Below are 7,040 nucleotides of genomic sequence, written 5' to 3'. Positions count from 1 at the left end.
TTGACAAAAGGGGAGAGGCAAATACAAAGGCGAGAAGGTAGAAAGGGCGAATGGTCTATTAAGTAATGTTGAGTTGTACAGCAGTTGAATGGTTGTTGAGGGTTGTTGCTGACAATTGTTTAATGAAGAGGGACACCTGAAATGGGTAATGACCGGTTATCTATTGCTTGGGATAAGATTTTAAAAATCATTAGTACGAATGTTATATTTACATTTTATTGCATGGTTGCGTATTGCAGAAAATTCTTTCTTAGATAAAGTTATTCCTGTTCGGTGACTGACACCCCGATGGCAATCGATGCGAACCTTCAACAGCCGACCCGAATTACCGACATGGGTTCCCAAATTACATTTGGGACAAGTAAACAAATATACCGTTGAAGATCGCATCAACTGCGGTAGGGTGTCCTTGAACTTGAAAAGACTTCTGATTTTTAAGGGGTTCTTGAAGATAAATTAAATTAAAGTTTAACATATGGGTACATATTGCTGAGTACGACGGTGAGCTCTCGTTTTACAAGTTTATCTTGTTGAACAAAAAGGCAAGGAATATACACGTTTTTCTTTTTTTTTAGGTACATTAAAAGTGGGTGCTTTCGGTTTAACAATGTCATTTAAAAGCTCTCTCAAGATTTTCTCAAATAGGTGGGATGGATAGCAATTTCTGCTAAAATAGTTTTGCAAGAAAACGGGAAAATTTACAAACAAACTGATGGCATGGCAATGGGCTCTCCTTTAGGTCCCACATTTGCCAATATTTTTATGTGTCACTTGGAAAAACTATTTCTTGACCAGTGTCCTTCATCTTTTAAACCCATTTTTTATAAAAGATACGTAGACGATACGTTTGTACTTTTTAAAGATAAAGATCATGCACATTTGTTCCTTAATTTCATTAACTCATTTCATCCGAACATTAATTTTACTATGGACATAGAATCGAATAACGAACTGCCATTTTTAGATATAATGATAAATTTCTAACAGGTGTTTTTAGAAAGAAGACTTTTACTGGTTTGGGAACAAATTTCTGTAGCTTTTGTCCGTTGGGTTTTAAACTTAATGCATGCAAGACATTATTATGTAGAGCTTATAATTTGTCATGCAACTGGGTCATATTCCATGAGGAAGTAGTTTTCTTGCAAAACTATTTTAGCAGAAATTGCTATCCATATACCAGGACAAGATTTTAAGTCTCCTCCTAACTTTATACCGTATCAGGGCCACCGCCCTCACATAGCTCCAGACCCGTTTCACGGGCCTCCAATGACTACCTCTGCACAGCCAGTGCCACTTGAAGGTGTCAGGCTCCATCTCTCATGAATGCTAAGCCACGTTCAAGTCCTTCCACTGAATAAAAAACGGCCTTAGTGCCAGTGCCAGGGCCAGACTCGAATCTTCCTTCTGGAGCTCTAAGTCCCGGTCGTTCTCCCTCCGCTGCCTTGGCCCAACTACCCATGCCGGCAGTCAAGGAAGAGCCAATTCCAATAGGAATCCTCCAGGACACCCATGAACATAGTGGACACTCCACCAATGGTGCGGCCTCGCAGCCCGCCCCAGAGTCAGTCCTCCCCAAGGGTTAAGCCCATCCCGAATACCATTATCTCATCCAATCCCCCTCTGTCAGCAGCGAACCGGTCTCGGAGTAATGACTCTGCCGAATCCTATTTGGCCGAAGAACTCGGGGAACCGAGCCACGCAGCATTAGGCTCGGGGACGAGTGCCAAGGCTCCAGTTGTCGCAGCAGCTGGAGCAGATGCCCCTTCGGAATCTGCAAAGTGCTTGGATCCTCCAAGGGCCCACATGGCATTGTCAAACCGACCTCGGAGAGGTCCAAGGAAGAAGGGAAAAGGGCGTCGAGGTTTTCCAAAACCTTACGAGAGCCAATAGCCTCTCTGCACTAGTGCTTAGCACAGTGCCACCCTCTTATAGAGAACCCTGACCCCTCTCCATCCAGAAGAGAGTGCCAGACTCGCTATTTCTACTTCTTTCTGACCCTTTCGTAACTTTCTTCTTTCCTTTTGCATTGTCTGTATCTTTTCTTCTTTGGTTTCCTTTCTCCATATTTACTGCCTCGTGGCATTTGTTGTATATTGTATGCCCTGCTTAGGCAGAGCCAAACTGCCAGCTACCCTGGCCTTGTATAATTTACTACTTCTTTATGAACTACTGTCGTAAGAGTGCCACCATTGGCACCGTGCCCTATTCTAGGCACTTAGAATTCCATTTAACTTGGGAAAATTTTAGCCAGCAAACGTTGCTATACCTTAGAGATAATTTCGAAGCCTGGCTCGTTTATAAATTAGTTGGTTAGCTGTTCTGATTTAGTGTTATTCCCTAGTCTTTATATTTTGTGAGATTGACGTTGTTTTGATCAAGTTTACATTTCGTTTTCTTGTCTGTGTGTGTTATCTTATTTAATCCCTACGAAGAATTACTTCATTAATTTTCCCCTTGTTACTGCACTATTGTTAGTGCTGATATAATTAAGAGGGTTAGGTGTCGTCTTGTTACGAGAGAAAGTAACTTCACGAAACTGTAGGGCCATTAACACACCTGAACGTGTCAATATCGATCCATCAGGGCTAGTCACGATAAGATGTGTTACCTGAACAATGAGTTAGTAGTATATGTAGGATGTCCCCCATTACCTATAGGTCTAATTAAATATAGAACCACTTATTGTTGTTCATTGTTATTCTCAGTGTGGCATTATATCTTAAGTGTATTTAAATATAGAAAGTTAATCTTAAGTCAAGTCACACTTCATTTTACTTAATTCTCTGCCTGTCGAGTAAGACTTCATGAGTATTATAATTGGCAGATTTTGAATATTGCTTGTGTTATGAGTCCACTCAAGGGAGAATGGAAGGCTCAGTAATCTATATTGCAATTGGTCCTTGTTTCTAGTGTAAGGACAACGCTTATTCATAATTTTCTCTGTACATAATTCATCATTCGCGTTGTTCTTACTTCCCCCTGAGAGAGCATTCAGCGGGCTTTCCGTCAGTGTATAAAGCTTGTATAACCACATATTGTGTACTTTTATATTTGTATTTTATGTCTATAAAGAAACACAAATCGGGTCTCGCCGACCCACTTTTACTCTCTCGGGTCGGTGACCACATTTCCGCCGCATGCTGTATTTATATATTTTCCCTTGACTGTAATAAAAGTCAGTACACTTCTACTGCCTCTTGTCACCTCTCACAACTGGTGACCCCGGAGTGACGGTGACCCAAGCGGTTTTGGCTCAGCCATTAAGGGACTCACTACCGCCGCTCACCTTCAGAGATCTTTAACGGACTCATACGGCGCCTCAGTATAGATCTCTGAAAGCTCCTACCGTGGAAATAACCAACGCCTCTAACGGACTAACTACGGCATACCTGCCCCAAGGTGTGTTCAGGCGTTTCCTCAAACGGTTTGGCCCGCCATTCACGACTCTGTCGACCGTTTTTGTGAGAGAGGACAATGGGCGCAAACAGTACCTCGCGGGAAAACCCGGGCCTCCCCCGCCCAGCGACGGACTCGACACAGCGGCGCTCAAGCTGTCAAATTGACCCCCCTTCAACAAACGGCTGACCCGTCTTTTTTTCCTGGTTCTTCCGAGCCGAAGGGCAATTCCGGATCGCGGGGCTCACAAACAAAAGTGCTGCAGGCTGACCTCGTCGCAGCGGCTCTCCCGACAGAGGTGCTCGGCCGAATATCTAACTGGCTGACCGGTCGAGCACGAATCGGACTTGTCACGCTCGACGAGATAAAAGAAAGGCTCTTGACAGCCTATTCCGTGCCTATCGCTGAAAGGGCCGCCCGCGCCCTCGACCTAGTCGCGAACCCCATGCGCGGCGCCGACACCCAAGATGCCTGGGACACCGTAATGGGCCTCGTCCGTCTGCCCGAATAGGCCCCGACGGAAAAAAGGTAGAGATCAGCCTGAGCCGCGAAATATTCCTGCGGCAACTCGAGCTTGGACGTCCGAAAGCAGCTGACCGACGCTTACACCCTAGAGGACGACGAACTACTAGAGAAGGCAAAGAAGCTGACGTTGTCAAACAATGCCGCGAAGCTCCGCCGCCCCCCCCGATCCTCCGTGTGCCTGGCCGCAGAGAAGGAAGAAGACGACGACGACCCAACACAAGAGATCGGCGCCGTATCCCAAGGGAAGTCCTCCACACGCAGCGAGGTGAAAACTCCTGGTGCCGCTTCCACCGGAGGTTCGGGTAGATTCGCCAGGTAGGTGCGAAAGCCCTGCACCTTCCAACAGTCAAAAAACGACGACGGCAAACAAAACCAAGGCCGCCCGTGGCAACGGCCGCGTCGGAACTACACACCGTAGGGTTCTACGTCCGCGACGCGATCTCTGGCCGGAGGATGTTAGTGGATACGGGGAGCCATTAACAGTCCCTGGCGAGTTCTTCCCGACCAATGCCGACGACGCTGACGTCTCCATCGCCAGGCTTCGGGAATCCGCCGGGAAGTTCACGCCCTGCGTCAAAACCTTCTCCGACAGAACCAAACGTTTCCTCCCGAAGGCCCTATCATCGTGCAAGCACGTCTTCGTCAGGGACGACGCCCGCCGCCGCCTCTAACGAGACCCTACCTACCGCGGTCCTTCCGCGTCCTACGACGCACTGACAAGGCATATCTCTTATCCATCAACGGTCGCCGAGGATGGACTGGGAGCACAATCGATCGCCTGAAACCAGCCTTCATCATGGACGAGGACCTCGCAGACGCGGATTCCACAGGGCGCCTCAATCTTCCTCGGGAAAAAAGCGACTCCCTTCGATCGCCAAACCTCCTAGCCGTAGCCGCGGCCGCCCTCGAAAGACGGTCGAACCCCCCGAGGATCACCTCAGGGGAGGCATCCCGTCCCCGAGGAAAACCCCGAGGATCTACCACAACAACTAATATCACGCACCTGAGGGCGCCTCCGCCGTCCAGCTCGCTTCCGCGAGTGACTACCGAAGTACAAAGAAGTCAGCCAACAATCATACCTAATTATTGTCTTAGGGGGGAGTATTTGTAAGGACAACGCTTATTCATAATTTTCTCTGTACATAATTCATCATTCGCATTGTTCTTACTTCCCCTGAGAGAGCATTCAGCGGGCTTTTCCGTCAGTGTATAAAGCTTGTAATAACCACATATTGTGTACTTTTATATTTTGTATTTTATGTCTCTAAAGAAAAAAAAAACACCCCAAAAAAAAATCGGGTCTCGCGACCCACTTTTACTCTCTCGCGGGTCGGTGACCACATTTCCGTCCGCATGCTGTATATTTATATTTCCCTTGACTGTAATAAAAGTCAGTACACTTCTACCTGCCTCTTTGTCCACCTCTCACAACTAGCTTGTCTTGTCCATTCCAACCCGTCCAGGGTTGATATGTCCTCTAGAATGGGGAGGTGTTCAAGATATTAGCTGCAAACAAGGAAAGAAATAATCTATAACCCAAGTTTAATGCATCTATTTTTTACAAGTTGCCCCTTCCACCTGGAAAAGAACCCATTCTCCCTTTTTCTTTTGGAAAGCTATCCTCTTCTCCCATTGGTGCTTGGAATTACCCCCTACAGAGCGACCTCTTTAAAAGGCCTTGGATCCAGGAGAGAGGCCTCAGAACACAAAAGGACCTCGGCTAGATCAGACGACTGGCCCCTTACCAGACGCCGCTGCCCCCCCAAACCCCCCCCCCCACCCCCCCCCCCCCCCCCCCCCCCCCCCCCCCCCCCCCCCCCCCCCCCCGGGCCTGCGTTTCCATGCTTTGGGAAGCCCAAGTATATTTAGTCCATAGTGTCCTGACTTAGAGAAGAAGATATCCTGCATCCTCATTAAAGGTACTGTACGGGAAATTACATTTCAACCAGGGAATTGTTTTATCTCTGTCTGTATTTCATTTCATTTTCCAAGGTAACTTGTGCATTGTTTCATTCCCCTTCGCCATCTGGGCTCAATTCTGTAATTACTCCCCTGTGGTACCACTAACATTCCCCTAGTGAATTAAAGCCACGAAATAGTTTCTGTTGTGTAAATTTCCCAGTCATTTCATTTCCCCCTGAGTGGCCTTTTGATTGAGAGAAACAGTGAGTAGAGTTCGCCCCAAGTGCGCCCTGCCTCATACCTATGTCCCTCTACTTGCAGACAAACGCTGTGCCTGGCTGTGGTAGAACTTGGAAGTCCTTAAGCTTGCAATTTTGCTCCGTTGCGCAATTTTCCTAAACACGTGACCGGGCTGCTCCCCCACGTGTTCGCGTAGACTGAGAGAAGTTCTCCTACCCCTGTGTTTCCTGGACCTCTGTAAATTTATGTAAATACAGTGCTTTTAAAACTAGAGTCCAGCTTTAATGTCAAAATTCCTCTCTCTTCAACCTTTTTTTTTCTTGTTCAAACCCCTAGTCCTCTAGTCAAGGCCTAAATCTTCAATGTATGTGTATTTTCTGGGAGGAGACGAGGTGGAATTTTGAATAATATATATATATATATAAATACATATATATATTATATATACTTAACTCCACTTAATATGACTACTAAATCATAAGTCATTATCATAACTCTCAAAGAAAAAAAAAACATCAAGTTCTCCAACTCAATTCTCCAAACTCACACATCAGCACACACAATCCAAAAACTCACAGCAACTCCAGGGATTCCGCACTCACAAACTCGAAGTTCTCATAAGTAAAAAAAAAAAAGAAAAAATAAATGAGCCCCCAAAAAAAAAGACAATAACCCAAGGGAAAAAAAAAAAAATCACGTAACAAGCCCACCCACGTTCTCTCAGCTGATATTACAGCACTCACATTTCAGCAAAAATCTCCAATGTTTAACAGCAAAAACCCCTTTACTGCTCATATAATTACAATGAGACTTAATGTCAAACTCCCATTTATGTAAATAACAACCCCGAAAAATTACATCTCCCGATAAATTACATCTCCCGTCCAAAAAGAAATGCTATTTAAAGCTAAATCCCCCAATTACATCTCTCATAGGAAAAAGGAAGAAAAACAAAAAAACAAGACAATCACCAGTAA

The sequence above is a fragment of the Macrobrachium nipponense genome, chromosome 43, assembly GCF_015104395.2.
Source record: "Macrobrachium nipponense isolate FS-2020 chromosome 43, ASM1510439v2, whole genome shotgun sequence".
NCBI lineage: Eukaryota > Metazoa > Arthropoda > Malacostraca > Decapoda > Palaemonidae > Macrobrachium > Macrobrachium nipponense.
This window is presented reverse-complemented; position numbering follows the sequence as displayed.